The following is a 13,454-nucleotide window of genomic DNA, read 5'->3' as shown; positions in this document are numbered from 1 at the left end:
AGGAATCTGAATTGGAAGTTGGACAGCCAGGTCTCTAGCTCAACCCGCTGTACAGTAATGCCTGCCCCCCACCTCCACCTGCCAGGAGATACATTTACTTGAAAAGTAGAATGACCTAGATCTATTGGCCAGTTCACTCCACAAATGCCTGCAACAGTTCGGCTGTGCCCGGCCTAAGCCAGGAGCTCAGAACTCCATCCAGGTCTCCCATGTGGTCAACTGCTGTCTTCCCACGGGCATTTGCTGGAAGAAGCGGAGTGCTGGGACTAGAACTGGCACCCAGCTATGGGACGTGGGTTTCCCAAGCAGTGGTTTAACCCACTGTGCCACAATGCCTACCTCTCGAGATTTTTCTGGAAACATAATGCCTCTTTTGTGTATAGTTTTGGCTGTACTTCATCAACTAATACTCTATCAAAAAGGGAACTGTATTTCTTAAATGCTTGTCCATCTGTGACTCCCACTGACATGGCTTGTATTAAGCTCTCATGCCACTACTGCCTTGAGTTGATTTTTGTTACTTGTACATGATGTAAGGCAGGAGTTCATTATAATTTCTTTTGCATGTGGGTATCCAGTTTTCCCAACACCATTTGTTGATGAGACTATCATTTGTCTATAGTATCCTTATTGAAAATTAGTTGACCGTATATGTTTGGGTTTGTTTCTGAGCTCGCCATTCCGTTTCTTTGCTCTGCATGCCTGTTTTCATGATGGCACCATACTATTTCTTTTGATTGCTAGAGCTTTGCAGTCCTTGAGATCGGGTAGTATGATCCCTCCAGCTACTTTTTGCTCAAGATTTCTTTTTTTTTTTTTTTATTTCTGTGAAAAAATGTCACTGGAATTTTGATAGGTATTGTATTAGATGTGTGGATAATTTGAGGATGAATAGACATTTTCAGAATATTCTTGGAATCCATTTAACATGGGATGTATATTTCTTGGTCTTCAATTAGTTTAGTTAATGTTTTATAGTTTTCTGTGTACAGATCTTTGACTTTTAGTTTAATTTATTCCCAAGTATCGTATGCTATTGTAGATTGGATTGTTTCCATGATACTTGATATTCTTTTTCATTCAGGTAATTGTTAGTATATAGAAATATTACTGATTTTTTAAAGTTTTTTTTTTATTTATTTGAAAGAGTCAGAGATGGCGAGAGAGGTCTTATATCCACTGGTTCACTCCCCAGGTGGGGAGTGAAATACTCTATCAACCTACCTACACAATCCTTTTGTGTCTTTTTAAGATTTATTTATTCTGGCCGGCGCCGCAGCTCACTAGGCTAATCCTCCGCCTTGCGGCGCCAGCACACCGGGTTCTAGTCCCAGTCGGGGCGCCGGATTCTGTCCTGGTTGCCCCTCTTCCAGGCCAGCTCTCTGCTGTGGCCAGGGAGTGCAGTGGAGGATGGCCCAAGTGTTTGGGCCCTGCACCCCATGGGAGACCAGGAGAAGCACCTGGCTCCTGCCATCAGATCAGCGCGGTGCGCCGGCCGCAGCGCGCCAACCACGGCGGCCATTGGAGGGTGAACCAACAGCAAAGGGAAGACCTTTCTCTCTGTCTCTCTCACTGTCCACTCTGCCTGTCAAAATAAATAAATAATTTATTCTATTATTTGAAAGAGGGAGAAGGGGAGATGGAGAGAGAAGTTTTCCATCTACTGGTTCACTCCCTAGATGGCCGCAACAGCCAGAGCTGCGCCGATCCAAAGCCAGGAGCTTCTTCCGGGTCTCCCACGTGAATGCAGGAGCCCAAGGACTTGGGCCATCTTCTACTGCTTTCCTAGGGCATAGCAGAGAGCTGGATTGGAAGTGGAGCAACTGGGGCTTGAACTGGCACCCATATGGGATGCCAGCACTGCAGGCGGTGGCTTTACCCACTACATCAAAGTGCTGGCTCCCCTACTGTATTTTTTTAGAGATTTATTTGAAAGGCAGAGAGAGAAGGGGGGAGCACATGCGTGAGTGAGAGTGCACTTTCATCCTCTGGTTCACACCCCAAATGACCGGGGATTGGCCAGTCTAAAATCGGGAGCCAGGAGTTTCATCCAGGTCTCCCATGTGGATGCAGGGGCTGAAGGACTTGGGCCATTTTCTGTTGCTTTCTCAGGTGTATTAGCAGGGAGCTGGATTGGAAGTAGAACAGCCAGGACTTGAGTTGGCGCCCATATGGGATGACTCCTCTGCAGGTGGTGGCTTAGCCTTCTATGCCACAGCGCTGGCCCCAGAACTTATGCTTTAAAAATAATTGGTTTCTTGTGTATCAAAGCTTGGTTTATGAGAGATCTTAATGGCATGAATAGCAAGTCAACAAGTAGAGTTAGGTAAAAATTGCTAAAGATCTCTAGTTTGCTTATTTGTTAGAATATATATATATATATATTTTAGTATACATACTTGCCTACTAGTATAACACAAAGTATTTGAGGGTCCAACACTGTAAAACAGTGAATGACAGGCTGCAATGCTGGCATCCCCTATGGGCTCTGGTGTGTGTCCCGGCTATTCTACTTCCAAACCAGCTCCCCACTAATGGCCTTAGAAAAGCAACAGAAGATGACCAAAGTTTTTGGATCCTGTCACCCATGTAAGAGACCCAGATGGAGCTCCTGACTTTGGTCTGGCCCAGCCCCAGCTGTTGTGGCCACTTGGGGAGTGAACCAGCAGATGGAAAACCTCTCCCCTCTTTAATTCTGCCTTTGAAATCAAACACACACAGCATCTGAAAACTGCATGTAAAAATCACTTAAATACTTGGTTAATTTCATACAATAAAAATTTGAATAACTCACCATAGGTATTGCTTTAAAAAGATTAGAAACAGAAAATTGTAAATTCCATTGATTTCTGTTCACCCAATATTAGCTGTGCAGTAGAAACTGAATTGATGAAAGTGACCAGGTTTAGAAGTAGTTCCTGGTCAAGTACTTAATAAAGTCAAAGCAATATTCTAGTATAGCTCTAGTTTAGCAATTTGCCTCTTGATCTCTTTTCTCTTTAAGGTACAATAGAAGGCCAAAAATAAAAGAACTGGGAGAACATGACTACAAACAACTAACTTTGGAATATCAAATCTGATCTCATAAATATTTGGTCATGCACTGTGACCATAGACAAGAACAAGAAAATAGAATGATGTCTTTATCATAAATTGACCAAAAAGTCCTCTTTGTTTGCTTTAGCAAATTATTCCTCTAGTAAACATTCTGGAATTGCACATTGTGTGCTAATAAATAATCTATTTAGTATTAAAAGCATAATATATGAGTTTATTTAATGAGCTAAACCACTGTTGTATAAAGTAGCACTTGATTACTCTGAATGCTTACATTAAATGAAAAGAATTTTTATTTACTACTTAATATAGTTTAAAATTTGTGATTGTGATTTCATTCAATAAGCTTGTCCTTTTTTAAAGAAGGCAGTTTGGTTTCACAGGGCATTTTCATTTGCATACAATATGCTACCAATAAATCAAACTTTGGCCTCTTGTTGATATACATTAACATACAAGAAACTTGTTTTTTTACCTTGATTGCTTCCAAATGGTTTTATTCCTATTTTTGTGTGGCTCTCATCTTTATAGATGATATTAGTGCTTTATCACCTAGGTAAAATATCATACAAATGTTATTTTAAAAATGAGCTTATAGGGGCCGGCACCGTGTCTCACTTGGTTGATCTTCCGCCTGCAGTACCGGTTCTAGTCCCGGTTGTTCCTCTTCAAGTCCAGCTCTCTGCTGTGACCTGGGGGGGGGGGGGTGGTGGTGGCAGTGGAGGATGGCCCAAGTGCTTGGGCCCTGCACCGGTGTGGGAGACCAGGAAGAAGTACCTGGCTCCTGGCTTCAGATCGGCACAGCGCTAGCCATGGCGGCCGTTTGGGGAGTGAACCACCGGAAGGAAGACCTTTCTCTCTCTCACTGTCTGTCAAATAAAATGAGCTTATAATTATCTCCTTGATTGAATCAACATATTTTCAAGTTGGTGCATAATATATTATGAAAGTTCAAATTGTGTATATTCACACATTCAGGAACATTAAATATTTTAAAGATCTTTCACTGACATGTTTGTGCATAGTTTTGAATACAGTGTAATTCAGTACATGTATAATGTATAATCAAATTGGGACAATGAGCATTTCTGTCTACTCGGACATTAACCATGTCTGTAATTAGGAACCTATGTGCTTTTTTGAAAAAAAAAAAAAGATTTTGAGAGGCAGAGAGTTAGAGAGGGAGAGACAAAGATCTTCCATCCGCTGGTTCACTCCCCAAATGGCTGCAATGGCTGGAGCTGGACTGATCTGAAGCCAGGAGCTTCCTCTGGGTCTCCCAGGTGGGTGCAGGGACCCAAGCACCTGGGTCATCTTCCACTGCTTTCCCAGGCCACAAGTATAGAGCTGCATCAGAAGAGGAGCAGCTGAGAGATGAGCCGACACCCATTCTGGATGCTGGCAATATATTAGAACAGTTTAAGGAGATGGTGATGTAATACTTGGCAGTGGATGTAAACTTTGAAAGGCATATGACTTGTGGCATAGGGTTTAAGACACGACTTGGGATGCCTTCTCCTCACATAGGAGTGCCTCGGTTCAAGCCCTGGCTCTGCTCCCGATTCCGGTGTCTGCTAATACACACCCTGAGAGGCAACAGGTGATGGCTTAAGTACTTGGGTTCCTGCCACCCATATGGATGATGTGGATTGAATTTCTGGCTCCTGGTTTCAGCCTTGACCAGCCCTGACTGGTGCAAACGTTTGGGGAGTAAACCAGCAGAAAGGAGATCTCTCTTCCTCTGTCTCTTTCTGCCTTTCTTTAGAAATATGGAGGCTCAAATTAGATTTAAAAATTTAAATGCAAATGTCCTCAGGACCCGAGGAATTGAGTGAAAATCATGTTGGAGTTTGTGACAGCAGCAGCTGTGGTCCTGGTGCAGTGGGATGTGACATGGACTGTCCCCTGGTACTGCTGGGGTAATGTAGATGACACCAGAAGTTTCAGTGCCAGCAGACAGAATCCTGGGGTACAAGACACAGAAGACAGAACTTTTCCCAGGTCCTATGGGAGGAGTGTCAGTGACACACTGTGGCACTGGCTGCTGCAGTCCCAGAGATGTGGGATCTGGATGGGCCCATCTCCAGGTCCCATGGGGTGAGCATAATGCTGGTGTGTGTAGTTCCAATAAGCCATGGCATGGCTGCGACCTGCCTCAGATCCTGCAGGGCAAGCACAGGTGAATCTGGGTCTTGTAGAAGTGGTAGCTATGGTCCTAGAACTGTGGGACATAAGGGACAAATATCATATGATCTCCCTGATTGGCAACAACTAACTGAGCACCAAAGGGGAAACCTGTGGAAGTGAAATGGACACTATGAGAAACAGTGACTTGATCAGCTCTTGTCCTGACTGTTGATGAACAATGTAATAATTTATCAATTTTAGTATTTTGTTTTGTTCTAGTACTATTGATTGAGCTCTGTAATTAACACACAATTATTCTTAGGTGTTTAAATTTTAACTGGAAAGTGATCCCTGTTAAATACAAGAGTGGGAATAAGAGAGGGAGGAGATGTACAGTTTGGGACATGCTCAATCGGACTTGCCCCAAATGATGGAGTTAGAAACGTGCCAAGGGATTCCAATTCAATCCCATCAAGGTGGCATGTACCAATGCCATCTCACTAGTCCAAGTGATCAATTTCAGTTCACAATTGATCACACTGATAGGTCTAAGAGTCAAAGGGATCACACAAACAAGACTAGTGTCTGCTAATACTGATAGAACAAAAAAGGGAGAGAACAATCCAACATGGGAAGTGGGATACACAGCAGACTCATAGAATGGCAGATGTCCTAAATAGCACTCTGGCCTCAGAATCAGCCCTTAAGGCATTCGGATCTGGCTAAAAGGCCCATGAGAGTATTTTAGGTATGGAAAGCCAAGACACTCTGGCAAAAAAAAAATGACCTAAATGAAAGATCTCTGTGAGTGAGATCCTAGTGGAAAGAACAGGCCATCAAAGAAGGAGGTACCTTTCTCTGAAGGGAGGAGAGAACTTCTCCTTTGACTATGACCTTGTCTAAATATGATCAGAGTCGGTGAGCTCAAGAGGCTTCCATAGCCTTGGCAACTCATGACAAGAGCCTAAGGAGATTACTGATGCCATAAACAAGAGTGTCAAATTGTTAAGTCAACAACAGGAGTCACTGTGTACTTACTTCTCAGGTAGGATATCTGTCCTTAATGTGTTGTTCAATGTGAAGTAATGCTATAACAAGTACTGAAACAGTATTTTACACTTTGTGTTTCTGTGTGGGTGCAAACTGATGAAATCTTAAGGTATTCTAAATCGATCTTCTGTATATAAAGATAGTTGAAAATGAATCTTGATGTGAATGGAATGGGAGAGGGAGTGGGAGATGGGGGGGAAATTATGGGGGGGAAGCCATTGTAATCCATAAACTGTACTTTGGAAATTTATATTTACTAAATAATATATTTTTTATTTAGTAAATATATTTTTTAACAAAAACAACAACAAAAAACTGAGACATGAATGAGACTGTCCCCAAGTCCCATAGGGCAAGTGCAGGTGATGCTAAGGCTTATGACGCTGGCATCTGTGGTCCTGGAGCTGTGGCTTGTAGATGGAACCATCCCCACATTCAATGGGGTGAACATGGGCTATGCCAGGGCTTAGTGCACTAGTAGCCATGGGCCCTGAGCTGTGATACAAAGAAGGGACATTTCTCAAGTCTTGAGGGATGAGCATGAATGATAAGGCTTGTGGTGCTCGCAGGCATGGTTCCAGGACTACAGGATGTGTTAGGCACATAGGCTCTGTGGCTTGTGGCAGTGTCTGGGGCTACCTTCTTTACTATGAGACAGAATGGAGCAGCCTGGGTTCTAGGGGTGGGAGAGGGGCATTTTGTGTTTCTTTGGAGCAAAGCAGTCACTTGAACCCCTTTCAGTTCCCAAAACTAGATTTAAAACCTATGAGGACCATGAAATTCTGTGTTTGGAGCTCTGCTGGTCTACAGTGATGATGGAGTTGCTAGTGTTTTGCTGCAATGTGGAGTTTCACCGGCTGAGGAGCCAAGGCACAGTTGCGGTGTGCTTTGTTCTCTATCTGATGTCTTTCCAAGTCTCTGCGCTATTTGGAGGCAAATGATGGGAACTCCAAATTTTTGAACTTCTGTCGGTCATTCTCCGAATGCCATCCTCCCATTTTTGCCCCAGTTGTCCTTTGTGGCTGAGGCTAGATCAGGGCACCTCCATTCAGTTATCTTGGTTCCATCTCCTAACGACTATGTATCTCTATAAGCATGAATATTCTCACTGTTAAACAGAAACACTCCATTTCTTTCCAAATAACTTACTAGAAAAAGCTTAAGGGTGGGAATTGCTGTTGGCTAGTGCACTACTTTTTATGGCCAGAATTCCAGAACAGCATTTAAAATACTATACAAAAATTTTTACACTCATTGCAATGGAAAGATCAAACTAAAAAGATGGAGCAGAATTCTATTAAATCAATACCCAACCAGTAGTAGAGCTAGATTCGTGGACACAAGGGCATCAGTGGCCTTGCTCGAGGCAGAGATTGCCTCACACAGAAGAATGTCTGAGTTAAAGGCTCTGGGCAACCATCTTTGCGTTGTTTCAGCCAACAGGGAGGGGAAACTTCCTTTCCAGCTGCAACCCAGAAGTCAATATGGGAACTTTGGCCCAGCTGGAGCCAAGTATTCCTGCTTAAACTATTGACTGGACAAGGGGATGGAGAGACTACAGTGGTAAATTCTAGAATCTCATGTATGAGATAAAGGAGGATCAGTTCTCTAAAGATCATTGTTCTATCAAGATAGCTAATAAGTGTTCTGTAAATAAATACTGCAAACTAGGTCTGATCACGGAGCAAAATACAATACAAAAAGCCTTACAAAGTCTACAGAAATGGTCATGAAGTTCTAATTTTCCAAGAAACTAACACTGTTAAACTTCGAGGCATATAACAGCAAACTCCTAATTATGCAGAATAAAAATTATCATAAATGTGAGGCACAGTGGGTTAAGCTGTCACTTCGGAGGCTCACATCAGACTGGAATGCCTGGTTCAAGTCCTGGCTGCTCCATGCTTCCCATCCAGCTTTCTGCTAGTGTACCTAGGAAGCAGCAGATGATGGCCTGGGTGCTTGGTTTCCTGCCAACCATGTAGGAGACCTGGATGGAACTCCTGACTTCTGGATTCAGCCTGGATCTCTCTCTGCTCTCCTCTCTGTCGCTCTGCCTTCAAATAAATAAATCTTTAAAAGAGAAACATGAGAATAAATGGACAAACCTGTAATCCTAGTGGGAGATACTAATGTATCCTTCTAGTTTAATATATCAAAAGGATAAGTCACTGAGGATATAGACGATTGGAACCACGCAATCACATTTGATCTAATTGAAAGAAATACCCGAGAGTAGCAATATACACAATCTTTTCAGACAAACAAGAAATTGGCCCATAAACCAATGTGTTCTAGAGAATCAGTATCATACAGATCATACTCTCCAGGCAAGTGCAGTTCAGCAGGATTTCTACTTCCAGTGTGGTTGAGAAGGCTCCTAATTAAGTGACCCTTTACCACCTAAAGGCTCCAGGGAATGAACCAAAACAGGCATATTTTGGATGGGAGTAAAACTTGGAGGAAGGAATTAGCCCAGGATGTCTTAGCTATTTATGATCTTTTACCTTAAACTTAAAAGACAAACCAAGGGCCAGCATTGTGGTAAAACAGGTTTAAGCTACCATCATGATGCTGGAATCCCATATGAGCACTGATTTGAGTCCTGGTTGGTCTTCTTCTGATCCAGCCCTCTGCTGATGGACCTGGGGCAGCAGACGATGGCCCAAGTATTTGGACCCCTGCCACCCACGTAGGAGACCAGGATGGAGTTCCAGACTCTTAGAGGCCTGCCTAGCCGTGGCCATTTGGAGAGTGAAATTAGCAGATGGAAAAACTCTATATTATTCTGCCTTTCAAATAAAAGGTTCTTAAAAATTCCTTCTGGCACAGGCAGTCAAAGCCAAAATCGACTATTGGGATTGCATAAAATTGAGAAGTTTCTGTACTGCAAAAACAGGAAAGTGAAGAGGCTACTGACAGAATGGGAAAAAAATTTGCAAACTATGCAACTGATAAAGGATTAATAACCAGAATCTACAAAGAGATCAAGAAACTCCACAACATCAAAACAAACAACCCACTTAAGAGATGGGCCAAGGACCTCAATAGACATTTTTCAAAAGAGGAAATCCAAATAGCCAACCAGACACATGAAAAAATGTTCAGAATCACTAGCAATCAGGGAAATGCAAATCAAAACCACAATAAGGTTTCACCTCACCCCGGTTAGAATGGCTCACATTCAGAAGTCTACCAACAATAGATGCTGGAGAGGATGTGGGGAAAAAGAGACACTAACCCACTGTTGGGGGGAATGCACACTGGTTAAGCCACTATGGAAGTCAGTCTGGAGATTCCTCAGAAACCTGAATATAACCCTACCATACAACCCAGCCATCCCACTCCTTGGAATTTACCCAAAGGAAATTAAACTGGCAAACAAAGAAGCTGTCTGCACCTTAATGTTTATTGCAGCTTAATTCACAATAGCTAAGACCTGGAATCAACCCAAATGCCCATCAACAGTAGACTGGATAAAGAAATTATGGGACATGTACTCCATAGAATACTATACAGCAGTCAAAAACAATTAAATCTGGTCATTTGCAACAAGATGGAGGAATCTGGAAAACATCATGCTGAGTGAAATAAGCCAGTACCAAAGGGGCAAATATCATATGTTCTCCCTGATTGGTGACAACTAACTGAGCACCTAAAAGGAAACTTGTTGAAGTGAAATGGACACTATAAGAAACAATGACTTGATCAGCTCTTGTCCTGACTGTTGATGTACAACTTAATACTTTATCCCTTTTAGTATTTTTTTTTGTTCTACTTAATACTATTGGTTGAATTCTGTAATTAACACACAATTATTCTTAGGTGTTTAAATTTTAACTGAAAAGTGATCCCTGTTAAATATAAGAGTGGGAATAAGAGAGGGAGGAGATGTACAGTTTGGGACATGCTCAATCGGACTTGCCCCAAATGGTGGAGTTAGAAATGTGCCAGGGTTGGCCGGCGCCGTGGCTTAACAGGCTAATCCTCCGCCTTGTGGCGCTGGCACACCGGGTTCTAGTCCCGGTTGGGGTGCCGGATTCTATCCCTGTTGCCCCTCTTCCAGGCCAGCTCTCTGCTATGGCCTGGGAAGGCAGTGGAGGATGGTCCAAGTCCTTGGGCTCTGCACCCTCATGGGAGACCGGGAGAAGTGCCTGGCTCCTGGCTTCGGATCAGCACTATGCACCGGCCGCAGCGGCCATTGGAGGGTGAACCAATGGCAAAAAGGAAGACCTTTCTCTCTGTCTCTCTCACTATCCACTCTGCCTGTCAAAAGAAAAAAAAAAAAAGAAATGTGCCAGGGGATTCCAATACAATCCCATCAAGGTGGCATGTACCAATGCCATCTCACTAGTCCAAGTGATCAATTTCAGTTCACAATTGATCACACTGATAAGTCTAAGAGTCAAAGGGATCACACAAACAAGACTAGTGTCTGCTAATACTGATAGAACAAAAAAGGGAGAGAACAATCCAACATGGGAAGTGGGATACACAGCAGACTCATAGAATGGCAGATGTCCTAAATAGCACTCTGGCCTCAGAATTGGCCCTTAAGGCATTCGGATCTGGCTGAAGAGCCCATGAGAGTATTTTAGGCATGGAAAGCCAAGACACTCTGGCAAAAAAAAAAAAATGACCTAAATGAAAGATCTCTGCGAGTGAGATCCCAGTGGAAAGAACAGGCCATCAAAGAAGGAGGTACCTTTCTCTGAAGGGAGGAGAGAACTTCTCCTTTGACTATGACCTTGTCTAAATATGATCAGAGTCGGCGAGCTCAAGAGGCTTCCATAGCCTTGGCAACTCATGACAAGAGCCTAGGGAGATTACTGATGCCATAAACAAGAGTGTCAAATTGTTAAGTCAACAACAGGAGTCACTGTGTACTTACTTCTCAGGTAGGATATCTGTCCTTAATGTGTTGTCCAATGTGAAGTAATGCTATAACGAGTACTGAAACAGTATTTTACACTTTGTGTTTCTGTGTGGGTGCAAACTGATGAAATCTTTACTTGATATGTAGTAAATCGATCTTCTGTATATAAAGATAGTTGAAAATGAATCTTGATGTGAATGGAATGGGAGAGGGAGCGGGAGATGGGGGGTGCGAGTGGGAGGGAAATTATGGGGGGAAACCATTGTAATCCATAAACTGTACTTTGGAAATTTATATTCATTAAATAAAAGTTAAAACTCCTTCCAGGAAAATGCACATTTACATAGACATTATAGAAAGGTGGCCTAAACCTTCATGATGGGGAAGTTAGAATGTGCTGACCTTTGTCTCATTCTTCATTTCTTTCTAATACATTAGTGAGATGTTTAATTCTTCTAGAATCATCCTGTTACATTAGTAGCGGGTCACTAAATTAACGATGATTGCTAATTAGGTTCAAGTTCTTTGACTTGCCCATGTTGCTTTTTCAGCGAAACTTACAGCCTGAGTAAGGAAGTAGAAATCTGGTAAGCTGAGCCAGCATCCATTGATAGGGGTTGTGCATGTTTGTAACAGTTACAAGTGAGAAAGACCCCAAGGATGGACCAATATACTTGCTAATAGTACTAAAAGAAAGTCACTCAGAAATTGATCAGGACAGCTTAATAAAAAGAACAGGTAAAAAAAAAGCTGAAAGAACAGAATATGGTCTGAAAAAACAAAACTCCTTCAAAAAGGTAGAGGCCCTTAGGCACCTGCTTTTCATTCTTGCATAGGAGGGGTGCTCTTGACAAACCGCCTTGGTAATGAGTTAAGTAAAGGAAATGTTTTTGATTATGTGAAGAATTTCTAAAGAGAATGAAAATGGGACCTCTTTATTTATAACTTGTCAGTAATTGGAAGTTTTATGGCTGTGACTTCTTGTTTTCTGCCAAATAAGCAAGTGAATGTTTTTCTATCTCCCGGCGATCCCTCAGTCACCATTTCTGGCATTCTACTAACAAAGATTAAATGACATGTCAGTCAGTTGGGTTTTGTTTCAACACACAACTGTTTTTAATAAGTTTAAAAGTGGGGAATAGTTAAATCCATTTGTTCTTTTCAGAACACTTTTTCACTTTCTTGGAAGCTATAAATATGATGGACATCCATAGGGAAAAAAAATTGAAGAGGAATCTGCTGAAATGTTAAAAGTGGTTATCTTACAAATGGGATTTGAGTTGATTTTATTTTCCTCTTCACACTTCCTATTTTTCTACCATGAGTATCTGTCAAGATTGGGAGGAAGAAAAGACATCCTAATGAAAACCAACTTCGACAAAGGTGATAGTAAAAACCAGTACCTTTCTCAGGGAAGTTCTTTTTTTGTTTGTTTTTTTGACAGGTAGAGTTATATACAGAGAGACAGAGAGAAAGGTCTTCCTTCCATTGGTTCACCCCCAAAATGGCTGCTATAGCCGGTGCTGTGCCGATCTGAAGCAGGAATCAGGTGCTTCCTCCTGGTCTCCCATGCGGGTGCAGGGATCCAAGCACTTGGGCCATCCTCCACTGCCTTCCCGGGCCACAGCAGAGAGCTGGACTGGAAGAGGAGCAACTGGGACTAGAACCCGGCGCCCATATGGGCTGCTGGTGCTGCAGGCAGAGGATTAACCAAGTGAGCCACGGTGCTGGCCCCCAGGGAAGTTCTATAAATGGCAGATAGTTAATAACCTCTCTTGTCTACCTTTACAACCTCCATAGTTCCTGGTAAGGAAACATTACAAAGGATTTAAGTTGAATGCTGAGCATTGCAAGAGATAGAGGAGCATGTAAACAAACATAAAGAATTTTAACTAAAATTAATCATGTTTACAAGGATCTTAATAAACATTTTTAAAAAAGATTTATTTGAAAGAGTTACACAAAGAAGGAGAAGCATTGAGAGAGAGGTGTCTTCCATCTACTGGTTCACTCCCCAATTGGCCACAATGGCTGGGGCTGTGCTGATCCGAAGCCAGGAGCTTCCTCTGGGTCTCCCACGTGGGTGCAGGGGCCCAAGGACTTGGGCCATATTCTACTGCTTTCCCAGACCATCACAGAGAGCTGGGTAGGAAGTGGGCAGCCAGGGATTGAACTGGTGCCCATATGGGATGCTGGCACTGCAGGTGGCGGCTTTACCTGCTATGCCACAGCACTGGCCCCACAGTATCTGTTTTACACACAGATACTATCTCAGTGACACAAGTGACTTGCCTCACGTCACATAGTCAGCATGTGACTGAGTTAGATTGTTTCAGTAATAGCC

Source organism: Lepus europaeus, chromosome X (genome assembly GCF_033115175.1).
Source record: "Lepus europaeus isolate LE1 chromosome X, mLepTim1.pri, whole genome shotgun sequence".
Lineage (NCBI taxonomy): Eukaryota > Metazoa > Chordata > Mammalia > Lagomorpha > Leporidae > Lepus > Lepus europaeus.
The sequence above is the reverse complement of the archived record's forward strand: the minus strand, read 5'-3'. Positions refer to the sequence as shown.